General features: G+C 41.4%; 1 protein-coding gene across 9 annotated transcripts in view; it reads left to right on the top strand.

The window, feature by feature from the left end:
* The window catches only part of PCDH15 (protocadherin related 15), an 805,380-nt gene that overhangs the window by 21,002 nt on the left and 764,776 nt on the right, over positions 1 to 19,602 (top strand). For all 9 annotated transcript variants that reach the window (XM_072040299.1, XM_072040297.1, XM_072040284.1 and 6 more), the window contains exon 4: positions 8,122 to 8,231. The gene's annotated coding sequence lies outside the window, so the exon portion shown is untranslated. The remainder of the gene's footprint in view (positions 1 to 8,121; positions 8,232 to 19,602) is intronic.

The raw sequence follows: 19,602 nt of genomic DNA, 5'->3' as shown, positions 1-19,602 counted from the left end.
ATGCTGTGCCTTTCTTTTGCCTTTTCCCACCACTCTTTTTTTTTTTTTTCCTCCAGCAGAGTAATTCTAGCCTCAGACCTTCTGGTTGTGTAATTTTTCTCCATTCTTGTGGCCCAGGTTATAAAGACATGCCAGGCAGCAAAAATAAAGTAAAAGCAGCAACCTTAACGGAGCAGACAGCGTTTTACCTCTGCACTGCACCTTCACGTGCAGAGGAACCCCACTGCTTTACAATTCAGGTAGTTAAAGCAGTCGCTTCCATACATAATTGTCTTTAAGCTGCTTTTGTTCCATGATCTTTAGTAGAGCCTTGATGTCCTAGGCTCTTTATTAGGTGGTGATTCACTGTCTCCTGTTGCTGTGTGGTGTAGGAAGCCCCCCGGCAGCCCTGCAGCTGCCCTAAAAGGCTGGGAGCGAGCTAGGCCCAGGAGCCTCTTGTGGTGGTGCGGAGGGACAGAGGCCTGGTGCTTGGCCCCTCACATCAGCATCGCTTCCAAACTGAGATCAGGGCTTCTTCCTCCTGCACCAAGCATCATCTGTCTGTTCCTACGGTGATGCTGGATACACCGTTTTACCTGGCAATGTGATTCTTTTTTTTTTTTTGGTTGCTGGATCCACAGTTACACCCTGATCACACTGATCAATGCACCGGCCTTTTCCCTACCCCTTTGCCAGAGGACTATTTCCTTTCCTTCTCTTCCCTCCACTTTGCCAACACTTGCAATTTGATTGTAGCTTGTGCTGTATTTGGGGCAGGTACTTTTTTAAAACCACAGTCTCCTCCCTCCACCCCCCTCCCTGCACGTACACACCATCTGCCATTCCTGGGTTTATTTGGTTTTGTGAAAATGTCAACTCTCATTTTAAGCAAAAGGACCAGTCTGGTTGAGGTGGTACCAGTCTGGTACCGCTCTGAATTACGTGCTGGGGAGGGGATGTGTGCTGTGCAGCCGTGGGGATGCATCGTGCCACAGGAGGATACGTCACTGATCAGTGATACAAAGGGGGACACTTTACAAAGTCTCCCTGGAGCTTGAAGCTCCCAGTTTTCCTTGTCCTAGCAGTGACCGAGGAAAAGCTCAGGGAATTCAAACCATCAGTATTTGTTTTCCTGATCTACGTTGCCAGCAGAGTGCTTGGATGTGTGGCTGTCCTTGAGGCCTTTGGCTTCTGAAATGCTTGCTCCTGTACACAGCCTCTGCGTGATGCCCTGAGCAGGTCTGGCTGTGTGTGTGACCAAAGGGCTGGTGTGAAGGAATGAAGAGTGTGGCACATAGCACGGCTGACCTTAGCTGTCCTTAGGGCTTCTTCACACATCTCTACCTCTACAGACCTGTGAATGGGTGGGCAGCAGGGAAAGCAGCCCCTGTCCAGCTGGCTGCTTCCGAAATACAATGAACTGCTCTGTGAAAGGAGAGTGAAGCAGAATCTGAGTGGCAGCACAGATGGACAGGTAAGACTGACGTGTTTCCTCAAAATATAAAGACCTCCTGACGTCTCTATGAATGTGCAGCTCAGCGTACTGGGTTACACGGCCCATAGCCTCACTAAATACAGTCACTCTTGTGTTCTCAGCAGCAGCTGTATTTAGCATAGCACTTGTACTTCTGCCCCTTCTTCCTTACGTATTGAAGTACAGCTTCAGTATGCTTCTCCCAAACTCAGGATGATTGTTTCCAATAGTGCAATGCTGGTGCCATGGTGTGTCATCATAATTTAACTTTCTAAATTACCCGCTTTTGTACATTTAATTGAATAATCTATTCCCTAGTTGCCTGAGAGTAAATAAGCTGTACCTCTGATACAAAAGGGCAATAAATACAGCTCCAGAAAATGGTGTTGTATTCCACATCACCTGCATTAAACAGTGGAAATTAGTCTCAGGATAGCCTCCCTCATTAGTGGAAAGGTAACTTCTAAAGGACCATTCAGCCCATGCTGAAATTGCTATCTCTAAGGCAGAGAAGCTGAGTTGCCCTCTCCATTCAGCACTGAGCAGCTCTGAGTGGGTAGTTTTGATCGGATATTTACTCTACAGATGGCGAAAGTAAGGCAGAATGGATCTGCCTGTGGTCAGAAGTGAAATCCCTACCTCAAACTATCATACGCCTCTTTCTGGGGAAGCGATGACCCATTAGGAGCAGGGAACTCCCGTCCTGCTCCATTGCTGGAGACGAGGGCTGCAGGGGGGTGGCAGGAGCTGAGGACTGGTAGCAGCTCCCCTGGGTGACTGCCAGGCAGCACAGAGGTAAGTGCAGATCAGTGGGGAAGGCTGGGAGAGGCACTTGGGGAGGGGATGGCCAGAGCCAGATGCCTTTCCCCCAGCCTGGCCCGTCAGACTTGCTGCTTTTCTCCTTCGTACACGTGCACTCTTATTTTTTGTACACAGGAAAATGACAGTTGCCTAAACTTTCTTGTGTTTTTTAGTGTGCTTGGCTGTCTTACTAAAACGAGGGAGATGCTAATTTTCCATGGAAACCAGTGGCAAAGGAAGCAGGTTTCAAAATCCTCTCTCCACATGCACTTGTAGCATCTTAGTGCCTATTGTGTTTGTTTTAGCGATGGGAAATCAGGCACAGCATGCTCCAATGACACGCTTGGTGTCATGCGGTATTGAGAGCAGAAAGCTGAGGGCTTGAATCTGTGCCTGTTGTCTTGAGACACAGCTTCTTTTTGCTATTTTTGTGGTTTTGATCGAATATTTTAAACGTTCGTGGTTTGTTTTTTTTTTCCTTGCGATATATTCTTCAGCCTGTGTTTTGTTTTTTCATGTGAACAATATTCGTACACCATTGAATAACAAAATTACTCGTCATTTCACAAGTACCTAGATCCTGTATGGACACAGGGGGATGGACAGGGGTTTAGGGAAATCAGGAAATTGTCAGTTACTGTCTTTTTTTATGTAACAGAAAATGAATTTTGTCAAAACCGAGGTCCTGTCTACATTGGAAAATATTTCCTGGTGTACCCAAACTGGATGTGTTCTGTCCCTAATGGCAAAACCTCCTAGTGCAAATGTCTCACGTGCTCAAAAAGAACATTGCTGGTGTATGGTAAATGTAATAGCTGGGCAGGTCTCTCCTGGTGTGGCTGCACCAAAAGTCTGTACTTGCCTTCAGGCAGCAAAAAGGTCACCCCTCTAATTCAAACTCTGAGTTGGAAAAGGCATTAACTTTACTTGGAGACCACATTTTGGAAGAACTTTCCCCACATCCTACTCACTTTGATGTGGCAGCCACTCTTCTAAGTGTTTTCAGTTTTTCTACTAATGGTAGTCAGGAAAGAAGTAGGTAGTTCTTCCTACAAACTGGCATTTAACTTTCAGTTGGTCTTAGTTAATTATTTATGTAACTGAGGTTTTAAACTGGTGAACACAGTGCAGAACAGATCTACAAAGGAAAAGAAAATGGAGCTTCATTTATATTGTATTTTTGTCACTACATTGGAGGATGAAAGTGATGGCGCTGTACATCCAACTCTGTAAATGACTTTCACAGCTTGTTACATTCTGAAAAGAAGCTTGAGAGTTTAATTGTTTTTAAAAAAACTGTTGGTTTTTATAGCAGATAAAATATTTCTTGCTACAGAACACACTGAAAACACTCATTTTCATAACGTGATGATAGTTCGGAAGGAGTGAGTTGCAGCTCCATCTTCTGATGTTATCACAGTGATGCTGAACTTTCGCTTACCCAGCTCCAGAGCTCTGTCCTTGCTTTCTGAGCAGTGCCACTGCCTCTCCGTGTTGGAGCAGTAAGGTCTCTGTGCTCAGTGACTGATGGGGGGAGATGCAGGGTTTAACCAAATGGTTTGGGCTTTCTTTTTCCCAAACAGGGAAATGAATACCGACTAAACACATAAAAGCTTAATTTCATCAGTGCAGATTACATAATTGCAAAGAGAAATTTAGTTGTAATTAGTCACTTTAAAATAAGCAGAATGGGTATGCCAGGACCATTAATTCAGAGGTGCTCTGTAACAGTAGCAGTGACTGGAGAAAAAACTCCATAATCAGGTGAATTGAGAAATCTAAACCGACCAGATTCTGAAAAGGCATTTCCTTTAATCTTTTAGGTTATAATCCCTCTAATCATCTACTAAAAAGGACTCATTTTCATTCTAACCAGGTGTTGTCAAAACTCATTACACTGTAGCATTTTAAAATTACTGCTGTTTTTTCCTACTGCTGAGACTCTAGAAGAGTCTGAGCTGCTTCCACCCTTCTTTAGGTTGTTCAGATGTTGGTTGATGCAACTGGTGCAGGGTTAGTGTTCAGGCCACTTTCTATTTTTCCTTCAATTACATAGCTTTCTGTATTTTATTGCTCACATAAAACTGTACTTTTCTCATTCCGTCTTCATGGAGCATTTTTCTGTGTGTGTGTTTGTGTGTCTGATTGAATCTTGTTATAGATCCCACTTGAAAATATAATTTTGATACTCATCTAAATTTTTCTGTATAATCTTGCGTTTATTGAAGTTAGGGATGCTGGTCCATTCGTTATTTCAAGGTTGAATTGCGAAATGCCTCTCTCCACCTGTATCCTTATCCCTATGCAAGCTTTACGATCCATAGACAGTACCCTGCAGCAGCTCTCTCCTACTTTCCCATGTGCCTGATACCCCGTGCCCAGGAATGTGTCTGTCCTCAGTCCTCGGGGACGTCAGCAGAAGTGGCAGGGCACATAGCCTGGGAGAGTTGTTTCACACCTCAAAGCGAGTAACCTTTCTGGGAGCAGCTGTTTCCTATGAATTCGTATGTTCACGCCAAGCTTCTGTATCAATGAGGATCATTAATGGATTTTTTTTGATCTACCTGGCTCTCTATTTGCATAAAATTTGTACAAAGCTTAATTTCTTTGAGTCTCAACTTTTCCTTCAAAGTGTTTGAAGTCTGATCATAGATCTTAAAATCATCGGGTAGGGAAATGCCAGCACATGCACCATATGCCACGCTCACACAAGCTTTGCTTCCAAGCTGAGCTAAAAATGACGAGTGTAAGGTAATGAGATCTAATTACAAATCTGAGATCTGTCTGCATTGTTTCGCTGTGACTGTGGTTACTGATAATGCATGTCTGTTTGTCTTTAATGTGGATACTACTACCAGGAGGCTTCCTGTAGCTAACCACTGCTAAACTATACATTTACTGAGAATTGCAAGGAGTGTGTTTCTTTATTGTTCAATATAATCCACCATCAAGGTAATTTGGCTTTTTTCTGCAAGTCATTAGCATAATAAATTGCCTAATATGCATCTTTTATTGTGAACTAATTTATCCTTTGAGGGGAAAAAAGGCAATCGCTGGTGTCAAATCCTAAATTAAAATAATCTTGGGAATGTATTTTGCAAGATAATGCTGATGAAAGTGAGAATCTGAACTCCAACTAAAACAAAAATCATTAGCTTTGCTGCAGCGTTTACGATAAATAAGCACACTGCATATAAACTGCCCTGTTACACTTTTAGTCAAGTAATGAACAGTTTGTTTCCAGGTTCAGTGCCATGGTCTCTTTGCACTTGTTGAACAATTTTTCTCCCAAGTCTTCGTCTTGTCAGTCTGCACATTTCTGATCTTGAAAGAGGTGAGCGGTGAGGCTGCGGCTTTGCATACAGCCTCTGCTCTGCTGGGCAGTTCCATCATCCATCATCAAATATACTCCTGCCTATTAAAAGTAAGCAGCAGTGGTAAGGCTGAACCAATATTTGATCGCCCTTACAATTGGCAGTGCATCACTTTAATTAACAAGAAGCCTTTCCTCCTCTGTTAATCTTACCTTCCACCTTCAAAAGCTCAGCTGAGCGGCACTATCTAATGGAATACATAATAACTCAATCACAGGGAGAGCTATCTCCTTGGCTGCTTTGCAGCACCTGTCACTACGTTTGCTTGATATTTGAAAGTGTAAGAATACATTGGAAGTGGTTGAGATGTCTCATGAAGGAAATCATTGTGTACAAAGCTATTAGAACTTGTAAATAGACATTACTTCAAAAGTGCTCTCTGTCCTGCATTGCATCTCAAAGAGGAAATTACGTGCGAGGAAAGGCTGTCAGCTCTTCAACTGAATGCTGCTTCCTCAGGGATTGTTCATAATTCCACACCCAAAGACACTCTCTTCTACAAAAGGAAACAAAATATTTTGATGTACAGAGAAAACTGGGAACTCTTCTTCGTCCATTCACATTGTAAAAAAAAAATGCCGCATACAATGTTGCTTTTTACTTAAAGCCTAAGCAATAATTCCTGTCATATAATAACCTTCTCACCACTACATTATGTACCCATAAAGCCCAGGAACCCCAAGTGCTTCAGGTTCAATGCCACCATTTCAAGTATAAAAAGGTATGCGCTTCCTGCTGTTTTTCCTTTTGAAAATATATCAAAACACAAGGCATATACTCAGGACAAATAGCTCTCTCTCATCCTGCTGGACCTAATGTTGTAAAAAGGAACTGTGCACACAGCCAGCTGCCTCAGGTACTTTCAACAACGTGTGCATTCCTCTCCAGATGTCTTGGGGCTACAAAATAGTAAACCTTTTATTTCTCTTGTCTTCCCAGAGGACGAAAAAAATCTTTATTAATAGCTTTCTTGTGAACAATGGGTTCTTTAAATTTGCTACCTGCGTACATAACAATCATGCATTTAAGTGTAGGAAAAAAAAAAAAAAGAAAAGAAAAAAGGCCAGCTTTTACTTACAGTATTTTCGTTTAATTTCAACAAATACAACAACAACAAAATGTTTTCTGTGACAAATTACCATTTTTTACCACCACATCTAACCTTTGGAGCATTTGGGGATGTGGAGGTTACTTCTATTTTGTCCTGGTTGTTTACTTGACAAGTAAAGTTAAACATTTTTAAGGAACAGAGAGCTGATATCTGATGGTTAAGTCTATAACAACACTACTCTTCCAGTGCACTTAAGTGACTCCTCCAGCTTTGCATTTTGGAGGAGAAAAGATCACTGCTCTCATCCATTGCTACTTAGTGAGTCACCCAACCGTTGCACTTCCATACACAAATGAGAAAAGGGGAAAGAAAAGCAGAAGCAAACCTTTAAAACCTGCAATTTATGAAGGTGTTGAGATGAGTTTCTATAAAGCACACTGCACCACTGCTTTTCACCCTCACTTAACTATTTTTTGCATGCAATTTTCCAAGGCATCTGTTCATCCAGCTTATCTGCCTTTGGTCTCCTCTGGGTCCTCTTGGCTGATTATTCCAGCTGGGTGGGCTTTAGTTTCTCTTTAGTTTCTCCTTAGTATTTTTGTCAATGAAGCTGAAGGCTTTCATGACAGGTAGTTTGTTTAACTAGACAGTTTAACAGTGATGTGTTGCTTAAACTTGGCTCAGCAACTTTTTTGTTGGTCCTCATTCATCCAGCATAAAATCTTCAACATTGTGCAAATAAGCTCTTCAGCAGACAAAGTCTTTATAAACAAAGTTTATTTTTGCTTATATTTTCTTTTCTTCACTGAGTTTCAGATTTTTCCAAGTGACTGTTCATCTCTTGTTCTATGCAGGACTTATCACTGTACATATATATAACACTATGTGCATTGTATACACAATATATATATTTTGTGTATATGTATGTATGTTATATAAAACTACATAAATGCACATCTGCTAGTGAGCAACCTACCAGGCTGTGAGGACTAGAGTACATAAATACCCTGGTCCCTGTATTTAAAGGAAATACAACCAAGCTGACCCCAAAGGAAAATTTAATTTAAAAAGATGAAAGCAGAATAATACCATAAGTTATTTCATTCATCTAATTTCCATTCCTTGCATTGAAATTCATGTTGAAAAATTACCTTGTACAGTAAAAAAAATTAACAAAAATTCATAAATTAAGTGGTGGTCACTCATCCATTACTACTCATAGTTGGTTTTCTTCATGTGAGAATAGCTGAGCACATCAGCTTTTGTAACCAGTCAAAAATCTTTTTTTTCTTTTTTAAGCACCCCATAACTATAGAAAGTTGACTATCAAAGCCTTGATTCTTGCATTGTTCTTTTCCAAAAAATGTACTCCTTACTCTGATGTACACAATCTTCTAATTAATTATATTGTCCTTACACTGTGTATGTTTCCCAAATTTCAGGGAAGATCTGATGTGAATAGGTGATGAGACCGGCTGTGTTACCCTTACATGCCTTCCCAGCATGGTGGGAGAAGAGCAGGACCCAGGCAGGAGCGTGTTGCTGTTGGGAGGTATGAAACTGGCTTTGTCCATGACAGGGAGATGGAGAAAAGCATGGGGTGCTGTGACTGCTGTGAACTCTTGCTCTTCTCATTAATACCTTTCCTTTGGCATATTCTCAGTCTGTTGATCCATGTAAAGAAGCAGAGCCTAAATCTATCCTGTTAAAACCTATAAAATCCCTAATACAGTGGACTATTGAGCATCAACTTCTCTCTCTCTCTCCTCATCAGTGCTGTTGCATGCACACTCTCACCCTTTCTGGAGAACAACTCATGTTTTCCTGGCTGGAGCTGGTGAAGTTGTTAAAGAGCTGAAGGCTGCCCAGGCCGAAACAAGCTACCTTCGTGCACATCGTATCATCTCAAAGGCATGTTGTGCAAACAGCTGTCATTAATATTTGAGAAGCTCTCTGGTACTACATAGTGAGTTCCAGAGAAAACTCTTTGAAAAAATGAATAATTCTGCTTTCAGAGCAGTAAATAAGGCATAAAGCAGCACACAGGATTTCTAGGAGAAGGCAAAAAAAATGAATTGCTGCTTATTCAGGGAGCATTGTCCATTCAGAGAGCTGACAGAGGGATCCTGGAGAACAAAACAAATATTCATGTCATGAAGGCTGTTCTGGACCACATACCCGCAGGAGGCAGGGGCAAGTTGTCCTCTCACAAACAGCCTGAATTCTGGCATTTCCTAACTTTTTCAGGGCTTGGATTTGCAGTCTTAATAATGCTGTTTTATTACTGTTCGTTAGCATGCCATGTGCATTTGGTTCCCTTTGTGCTCCTCTGTATCCATAATGTAGTTTTGATGGAACCTTTCGAGAGAGCCATTCTCTCTCCTGTGAGCCCTGGTGGAGCCATGCTTATTGTAAATGTATGTGTGTAGTGAATAAAGTTACTTTGGTTTGGATTAAAAATGCTCCCCTTATCTTCAAACCATTCTGGCAGATGCTGTGGCACAGCTGAGGAACAGTTTCACGACACAAAATGCCATTCGTATGCAACTTTTTAATTGGGGCTGCTCCGTCAGTTCTGCGGCACATCGTATGATCGCATTTCAGGGCTTTATAGCTGTCGTAGTTTTACCTCGAATGCTCAGGTCTCCGTAGGCTTACACTCCACGAGGTAATTAGGGGACAAATGCAACCCTTCGAGCACAATGCTGGTGCAGCACGCTAGCCAGCTGTATCGCTGGCGTGGGGAGCCTCCTGCCAGTGCCGGGCAGCTGCAGAGCAAGGGGCTCTTCTGCTGCCTAACTGCTTCTGGTAACTTGTTTGCTCGGAGCAGATCTGCTAGCAAGCTGATGAGCGAAGCACACGGTGCTTCCAGCGCTCCTCACCCCCAGGAGGATGGCGATGTGTATCCTGCAGATGTAGCTTTGCACTGTGCCAAGTGCATTCTGGAGATGGAGCTGCTCTGCGGAGCTGCTTGTGTGGAAGCGAAGGCACTTAGTGCTCCCCCCCCCCATCGTAGCAGTGCTGCACCAGTGTGGTTCAACATCAATTCGGGTACAGTTTTGACTTTTTTGGGACCTTTCTGTATCCCCGCTCTGGCTATTTTGAATCCCATCCCTGGTTACGCTTTACTTTCCATACGAACAAATCCATCCTGATCTTCACTGTCAAATGCCATCTGTAACGATCTCGGCAACGTTTCAGGCTGAAGATTTTTCTGTCCGGTGAGACTGCCCCAGGCTAATCACATTCCACCTAGGAGACTTCGGATTTGCATTAGAAAGCAGCACCAGTCTATCTGTTTCAAATGCTGGGCCAGGAAGAAGGGGTTGAAGTGTCTCTTCCAGAAAAGTGGTTTCTGAAATACCTACCTGTAAAGTTTAGCTCCACTGAACAAATGCATAGGTGAACCAGAGTCAGGCAAGTGAAACTTCAGGTGCAGTCCGAGGTCTTTAAGAGCACTGAGTGCTTGAGCCAGCTTGGAGTTAGAGAGGTGTCTATTGCTTGGGGCATATTTTAATAATTTAGGAACCATGTGATGTTTACTACATGAAAATAAATTTGAAGATTGATTGTCCTTCACAGTAAATATCAGCCTGAAGTTTGCCTCAGTAACTATTTGGCTTACATATATTGATGTTCACCAAACCGAGAAATAAGTACATGTATATTAGAAACACTCTTAAAGTGTTAATCACAGGCATATTGCCATTCTTCTACAGGGTTTAAGAAGTATAATGGTTTTTACCTAGTTTGAGATCCAGGAGAAAATTACTGTTCACCTTCTGAGATGTGATTTGTATCTTTACTGTGATTTATCTGCTAGAGTAGTCATGTATTTTTCCTTTTGTGTGACCAGACTAATTAAAGCTGTGTTTCTGTCTGTAATATTTCTAATCTCTATGGAGATGAAAAGGAGACTGATTAATATCACTTGATTATTTTTGGCCATTGGTGTGGCAGGGTTTTACTGCACAAAGAAACCACCCCCATTTCTTCACCATTGTATTTATTGAGAAGGAAAGCAAGACCAGTATAGTCCTATATCCTGTAAATCTGGCACAATCAACATATAAAAATGTTATATCAATGCAGCCTGATCTTGAGAATAAGTAATATTGTCATTTGGTTCATCTCTGAAATTACTTTAACTCAACATTCATTGCTGTCTGCAGTCATTTAGACTTGTATTATTACAGGGTTGATGTCTTTTGAGTAGTCTGTGAGACTTCAGTACTAGATTCACAAATCATTAAATTAAAGGAAAACTGTATTATAAAAAGTCATTAAGATACTATATTTCCTGAGGTGCATAAGGCAAAATTTCCATGGTGTGCGTAGCCATTTCTCACCTCTGCCAAGTGAGAATAAAACGTTATTGTATCAGACCTTATTTGTGAACTCTTGTTGATACATGATGAGCATTACTGACACACCTTTGCAATTTAAAAGGGATGATGCATGAGGCTAACACTAAGAAGGGAGGTAGGATGGTGGGACAGGGGAAGAGCTGTGGCCTGCAAGGATGCTTAAAGAGTGAGTGGGTGGCTCCTCCGAGTGCCAGGCTCTGGAGGGACATAGGCACCATGCTCCTGGCAGTGTGGCTTGTGTCTCGTGACTTGGAGCAGACTCTTTAACTGCACTGTGTAATTGCTCAAAGACTGCATGCATGATTGGGCACGATTCTTTATCTATGTGAACATAGGGCTTTTAATGTTGTTAATTCTTCCTATTAGCTGCTTTTTAAGATTTTGGTACTCAGTAAGATTGGAAAGAGGTCAGAAGGAAGAGAATTGTCAAGGAAGGCTCCTTAGAAGATGGGTGCAGGAGTATGTGTTTTTACTAGTATGATTAAAGAACTCATGTAAAGCTCACAAGAAAAAAAAAAAAGAAGCAGCTTTCCCAGTTTAAAAGTAACGAAGCTAGGAAGAACAAAAGAGGATTAGGAAATAAAGCTGGAAGAGTGTAATAAACAGATTAAAAAAGCATAAACTCCCAGTGAACAGAGAATTGCCAGGGAAATAAACAGAAACAATAAGATTTTTTTTAAGTGATCTGCCTGAAAACAACAAATGGCTATCAGAGAAATATGTTTGTGTGTGGCAGGGGGTAAGTGATGAGGAGAACAGAGAGAGAAATGAGAAATTATAATCAGCTTCTCTGCAACTCTTGTTGCCTTTAATCTTTAACACCCTGCTTGTCAATAATGTATGAATATCCATTGGATACTTTTAAAATATACCATATGATCTCCTTATTAGAAAACAGAAAAAAATGGGATATAAATTTAAAATAATAATAATAATAATAATAAGGTCCAGATACTACCTTATACAACCTCCCAGCTCATTTCAGTGACCCCCCCATCAGACACTGTTGCCATATGCAATGGTACGTATTCCTCATCATCTTGTCCTAGTTCAAAAATAAGGCAGAGGAATGTTAATGAAGGGCATGTTTCTGCACTGGAACAGTATGTGTCTCCTAAATTAAAAATCTTCGGATGTGAGAACAGGATCATATCTTTGTTTATCTTAATACAAGATAGATGCAGGGCTTCTGCATATGGTAGAGCGCTCAGAGCTGATAGGTCTGACAGGGTAAGTGTCATGTAATGATTTCTTTCTAGGCCCGGAGGAAAAGAAAAGAGTGTTATGAATGCTCACTTCTTCAGGAAACTCACTAAGCCCTGCTCTTAATTTAGTTGAACTTCAACGTGATGGTGGCTGAAAAAAACTCAGCATTGTGCACCAGGGCACAAAAACAAATACCAGTGAGACGCGCACTTTGCTTCACAGCTCATGTTTGTTTTTTTTCTACCTTTAGAGTACAGTGACTCTAATAGCACAGGCACAGGTCTTGTTTCCCCTCTATCTACCATCTAACACAAATTTCTGTATATACTGTTACCTTCTGCTTCCCATATGCACAGTTTCCTTCTGACTCATAACAGTTTTTTCAAGCAGGAGAGAAAAAAATGGGTAATAACTAGAAGTGGTGCTGATAGGTTTCTATGTAGAAGGTGTATGGACAGTCGTGCTCTTGCTCTGCGCAGTAGAAGTAGCCCATGCATAGGCTTTTTTGGGGTGGGTTCAACAAGGACTGTAAGCTTAGGGAGTGTGCTGTCAGATCTGATTGTTAATCATTTATGACTGTGATGAGTTAAAGCACAAGAAGTGTGAAATTGTGCAGGGTTCCACCTGTTGCTGTGTGTTGCTTCTCCATTGTGGAAAGGTCAGAGAGTTTGGTGAAATAGTCATCACTTTTATTAGAGCTGCTGGCAGAAAGGAAAATAGTGCAAAAACTTCTTTCTTCACCAAAGACATCGCCTGTAGGAGCAGTTGGCTGGTCATAACCAAAACATCTCTTTCTTTTCAATTCTCTTCACTGAATCAGAGATTGGCTTCTTCAGCGTAACAAATTCCTCAGCCTTACAGTTGCTTTTCTATATCAGAACTACAATGATAACAAAGCCTTGAGGATATCCCAGCTTTCCTTCTCCTCTTCCTCTCGGTACGCCTCTTTGCCAAGACATTTTACATGAACAAACCATTTGGCCTCGCTCTCCTACCCCTCTAGCTTGACGTTGGTATTACTTGAAGCATCATTGAGCCCTTGTTGAATGCTGCTGAAGCTACAGCTGGAATTAGGTCTTTGACAGTTTTTTTAGTGGCTCTTACTGAATGTTACGGAAACTGGAAGAGTGAAATTTTGCAACTTTAGAAGAGCTCCTTTAGTATGTGTTACGTTTTTGTCCTTATGAAATAGCTATTAGAGCTGATATGTCGATGTCTGTTGAACTGAACTGTCTGGTGATTAGACATCTCTGCTGTAGTGGTGCCCCCAAATGCACACAAGGAGCTTCATTTCTTCTAGCAAATTACAGGAAAGCCAGCTCTCAATGATCATCAATTACACTAGCCTCTTTGAAGTGTAATTATATGACATTTCTGATTCATTATCAGATAGATGTAGTACAGATCACAGATGAAGAAAGAGTACGCAGAAAAAGTGCTTAATACAGGGTGGTGGTAGTAGGAGATGTTAAATTTTCACCTCTCAGGCTATTGTTTGAGGCTCTAATACAGCTATTTGTTACTCCTGAAGTTTAGGATTGCCTTTCTTGTCTGCAGTCCCATGTGTGTTCATTGATTTGAATGATGACCTGATTAAAAACCTTATAACCCTATTGACTTCAGTCCTCCCTCATCAGAACTTTCTGCATCCACTTTCTAGAAGGGTCAGAATGTGGCTTTTCTTATTTGGCACAGCAAGTAACTTTTTTTTTTTTTTTCCTGGTATCACTCCATCTGACACAGTCAGCTTGTTCCACTCCTAAACTAATTAAACTGTAGCCATTCTCATACTTGCTTTTGCTCTGGAAAGCCAGCGGTCTTCTCTGTCATTCATCCATTTTTCTGTTGTAAGAAGTGTCCTTTGTCATGGCCCTTCTCTCATGTTTCATACTGGCAAGGCACCTAATAATATTTCTATTCTAGTTTGTGTTTCTGGATTTAGTGACTGGCAGCTGTCCGTGGAGACTCCTACCAGGTTAGTCATGCAGATTGCAGTTGAGATGACTAATGTAAAGAGAGACAAAGCCGATGTCAAGAAAATGGTGAATGTGCTTGAAGTGATTTAGCAGGACTGTTTGAAATCAGTTGTTGTCCCAAGTCCCAGGAGACTGGTGTCCAAACAATAAAGCCGAGCAGAAGATGATATGTGTGGTGATAAATGTAACTCAGGCTATGGGAGTCTAAAACTGTCCATGGGAGAAAGTCACTTTGCTCGTGTGAGCCCTGAAGCAGTCAGTGGAGCTGTCTAAGAAAATGGTTGGCTCTTATGGAGGGAAGTTATTTTCTGTGCTGCTTTGAAGAGGTGCAACCCAGAGCTCATTTTCATGACAGCAGTGAGACTCCTTGCTTGGGTGCTGATGGTGGAAAGGTTGAACTGGACAGCGGTGGCATTCCTAGTACTGCTAGGTGGAGTTTCTCTGATCCAGTCCCCTGGTGCCTTAGCCGTTACTTGAGGCATGGTAGAGAAGTAAGAGATTTTAGGCCCACAGCAGGAAATCTCCTTTTTTTCACTGAGATTATAGTATCATTACATAATTATCCTCTGTCACTTCAACACAGTGTAGTCCAAGAGAAGATTTTGGAATGCTCTTAAAAGAGCAAACAGGTAGCAAATGCAGAGGAAGCAACCCAATGAAAAATTATTTCTGTTTAGGCAGTTCCTATACAGTCATTGCATAATTATGTAGATTACTGTCCTAGGTTGGTTTTCCTTTTCTTACGGGAAGATAAAATGTCTATTCATGCTATGAAGAACCCCATCATAACTTAGATTAGAAAGGCTTTGATTGCCCTTCTGGCTGCCTTTATGTTCTCTGTCCTGTTCCTTTCCCATGTTACGACCCAGTTGTTAATTTCCTTAGACCAGCATCTTCACTCCAGCCTTTTCCTTTGCTCTTTGCTTATTTCCTGTGACAGTATGTTGTACAAAACCTCAGCAAACCTCCATCTGCAAGGAAGTGGCCACAGGAGCTACCGAGTGCTGCATGTGATGGGTTTCCCACATTTGCAGGTCTCTGGGCTGACCTATCGAGACAAGAACTGCAGTAAGATGGAGAGTTTTGTGCAAATACCCAAGCTGGGATTGCTGTAGATGTGCAGTGCTCATTATATATGATAGGAAACAGATGTGGTTTAATTTATTTCACAGAGAATAACAAAGAGAGAGCCATAATATTCCTTTGGATTGTCAAAGCAATTTGCCTTCCATTCATTCTTCTGTATTCCTTTTTTTTTTTTTCTTTTGTTATTACTAAAATTTAATTCAGACCAACTAGATAACCTCTGTTTTATATTCCTTTTCTCAGCATTTTTTATGTACCCAATTGTTTAGAAATAAAGTATTTACTCTTTTGGAGAGGTTACAAACTTTGAAACAGTGTCAAAAATTGATTACCATATTTCTTCCTTAACATGCCATAAAACATGGAAAACAACAGCCTTCATCTGTCCAATTTATCTGTACTCTACATTCAAAACAGCATCTAAGTTACTGACTTTTTCATTCAAGTTGGAGGAGACGGTACTAAAAAAAAAACACACTTGTTTGGATATTAGAGTAAATAATTGAGACAGGAGCTGAGTTGCTCAGTGATCAGATAGCATAAAATCTGGATTTACAAAAGCAGTTTTTAGAATGGGAAGAGATGTGATATTTACCATTCCCCTAATTGCAGTCTTTTAGTGTTTCTCCACATTCACTCGCAACACAGCATGCTGCCGTTTGTTGCTGAGGGAAGCCTAATGACGAACTGGCTCTTTAATATCAGATTCTTTCCTTATGACACCCTGTTGAAATCAGCACAGTAGCAACAGGGGCAAGTATGGCTCAGTAGGATAGCGAAGGGAAATTGCTTTTACCAAGAAGATGTCTGTGGTAATACATAATTCTTAACCCTGGAAAAGTCTGTCTCTTCCTCTCTTGTTCAGTTAAAAATTGTTCTCCCTCTCATTTGTGATACTTCAGTTAAATTTTGCACATGTTAACATTCATTTGTCTTCCCACTTGTTTACCCGAAGCAGGCTTGCTGTTTGGTGGCATTCTCTCTTGCTGGGCTATTGTGAGCAAGACTTTTTCCAGCTCAGAAGAGGATGCCACTCCCTTAGTCTCACTCAGTAGCTGTTACACCTCACTGCTGTTAGGAGAAAAAGGTTCCAGAACCTTGAACCTAAGACCAGACCTCCTTAGTTAGTTTTGTTTTTTGAAACTAGAGATTTAGCTACCTCAATACAGCATAATGATGCCAGAAAAACTTTTCAGTTTCTATACATGGTGGCGGTTGTTTTTATCCACTAAATGTTAAGTATAATTGACTTTATGTGAGAAAAAGTCTTGTGTACACATATGCAGTGTGCGATAGCTCATCTATCCATCCTGAAATTAGATTGCTGTTCAGATTGTTTTCAATGAAGACAAAATGTAGAGCAATTTTCCTGTTTGGGATTGGGCAATTTTTGAAAACACAAGATAAGTTTTATTTTAACACTTGGAATGCCTGAACGTAATTTGGCTTCTTATCTCATTTAAAGTTTACTTCATGTGATTTTTCTCATGTAAATGGTTAAAAGCGGATCCTGTTGTTTTAATGGATATATAATTCTTTGTTGAAATGATGTGCAGGCAGTCACTGCTGTTACTTGACATGCGTTTGCAGTGTACAGTAAAGGTGAGGATCAGAGTTAACCCAGCTGAGAAGAGGGGCTCTGGTGGCAGCAATCTCAGATCGTACAGGAGGATGCAACTGGCGTCGTGCCTTGCCTGTTGCAATCACAACAGGTTCTGCAAAGCACTTTCCCCTCCTCATTTAGGAAGGAGTTATTACAGTTGTGGTCTCTGAGAAGGTCAGGCAGAAGAAGCAAGGTCAGTAACCGAGGAGAGGGAAGAGACAGGAAATCGGAATAAGAAAAAATATTGAGGTAGTGAAGTCAGCTGTAGGGCACAGGTTGACCAGGATGAGAAGACAGGCTGCAGCTGGGGGCAGACAGCACTTTTTGTCTTGACTTTGTTCAGTGAACAGCCCTGCTGCCCCAGCCTTTGTAACCTGCACAGAGAAAATAGTTTTACATCAGTAACTCCAGGGGCTTTTGCAAAGCGGTTCATCTGAAGAGGCAACACACCGTGACAAGGCTGCAGAGCCAGATCCAAGGTTGGCTAGGAAGTGTTACAAACTGCATGTTTGAAGCAGATAATGTAATATTTGCTTGATTTACCCTAGCTTTGAAGGCTTTCCCCATCAGGCATGACATTACTGCCCCTGAGCTGGTTGCTGCAGGCGCTGTGGGTGGCTCTGCACCGAGGGGAGAGAGGTGGCAGGTGGGCACCCCATCCCCACAGGCTGTCCAGGCAGGTGCTGGGGTCACAGCTAGCTGGACCGAGCCTTTGCAGGATTAGCACTTGGGTGAGACCTACGGCAACACAGCCCGGTGCTCTGAGTAACCATCAAAGGCTGGGGTTTTATTCTCTTTGTCAACTCCTCTTCTGTAAGGTGAGAAGATGAGAGAGATTTTTACAAAGGTAATGCAAAGGACCATAGTGCAAGCCAACTTTTTTTTTTTAGATGTTGTGACATCATTGTAAGAAAACAATGTGTTCTCACAGTGTTGTTTTTTTTTTTTTTTTTTAAATTAAAAACACACACACACACACACAAACACAACCAATGAAATAGCAAGTCACAGCAATTGGCAGGTCCCCGTGTTAGTATTTGGTGACGCCAGTGCTAACTGCAGCAGATGGAGAGATGCAAACATTCTGCAAAAACTTGGACAAACTGAGTTTCCTGAGCTTGAGAAAACAGCTCTGTAAAATGCTTCTTTCTCCTCAAGTGTAAGCTTTCTTAATGAATAACACTTTCTGAGAGAAGGAAGTTGCGATGTGACAGTGCTTTTGGGACCAAGCCAGCTTTCTCTCCAGCAAGCTGCTCTTTCTGTTGACAGTGGCTATTTATGAAACATATGCCAGGAACATTGCAAAGACAGCAGCAAAAGTCAGTTTGCTTATAAGTAGAGGGTAGAGGTATGTTTGCTTATTCTCTTGCTTTAGTAATCATAATCATTGCAAAATCTTAAAGACATGGAGTCTGAAGCTGGATAAGCTTCAGCAATTACAAACCTGAGGATGTAACTGGATGAAAGGCACTTGGGTTGTCAAGAAATTGCTGCTGTTTGTGTTTTGCCAGCTTAATACCATTGACATTTGCTGAATTTAGGGGTGTCAGAGAGGTCTTGCTGTACCAGCAAATGCCAGGGATGTAACCATGGACCTCTGGTGCCTCAAACTGATACCACTTGAGGGCAAAATGAGTGTTTATGAATTACAATATAGACAGACTGCGAGATTTTCTTTAAACTACTTGCTCTTCAGATGCTTCTCCAGTACTGTCCTGACTTACTGGGATCACAGATAGGATGTAAGACAGCAACTATGGTCAGGGTGTCACAGAGGGCAGAATGAGAAGGTTATTGTTACTTTACCAAACGTGCCAAAAATACACAGGCTTTGTGCTCAATTCTGTCTGGAGACTCCTTTTGCAAAGCTTTTAGCATGACTTTACTTGCTCTGTGGACCCCCAAGGAGCTGTCCTTGGAGTATTCTAATCCCAGGACTTAGCAATAGCAACAAGAAGCAGAAGGTGTTCAGATCAAACTGAATTGGAAATACATCAGATTTTAGTCACAGGAGTAACTGTAGGTGGGTAACGGCACTAGTGAAAGGATATTAGCAACCTCTGTAACATATGCATGTAACACCAGGCTGGTTTTCTCTTTCCCCAGTGTCTAGTTCCCTGGTTCATCTTTATTAGGAACACATGGAAGTGGAAAGATACAGTAAAATATGAGGGGAAATCAAATGGAGATGAAAAATTATTACCTTTTCAGTAATGTCCTAGCAGAAGAGTTGGAAGCCCTTAAAACTATCTGTAGTAAGGTTTTTCTCCCATATCCAATGCTGTTCATTTCCCTTTGTCTGGAAAGAGTTGTTTTAAAATGCAGCAAAAGTTGTCTCTGCCTTTCCTCTGTATCTAATTTCATGAACCAGCAGGATTCTGATTCCATGAGGAAAATGAAATTCCTCATGCTGGTTAACCAGCCTGCAGCCACAGAGGATATGTCAAGGATGCACAGCCCTGTCTCCTCATTCTGGTGTCTTTCAGGGAGTAGATGTGCTGCGTGTATACTTACACATATGTACTTACATGTAATCATGATATTATTTGCTAAAACTAAGTTTGTAGTTGGAATACAGGCTCAATTAAAGAAATGTTTACCTCATTAATATTTAAGGTAATTACCACAGAATTACAGAATCACCTAGGTTGGAAGAGACCTCCAAGATCACCTAGCCCAACCTCT

Source organism: Anas platyrhynchos, chromosome 6, assembly GCF_047663525.1.
Source record: "Anas platyrhynchos isolate ZD024472 breed Pekin duck chromosome 6, IASCAAS_PekinDuck_T2T, whole genome shotgun sequence".
NCBI lineage: Eukaryota > Metazoa > Chordata > Aves > Anseriformes > Anatidae > Anas > Anas platyrhynchos.
The sequence above is the reverse complement of the archived record's forward strand: the minus strand, read 5'-3'. Positions and strand labels throughout refer to the sequence as shown.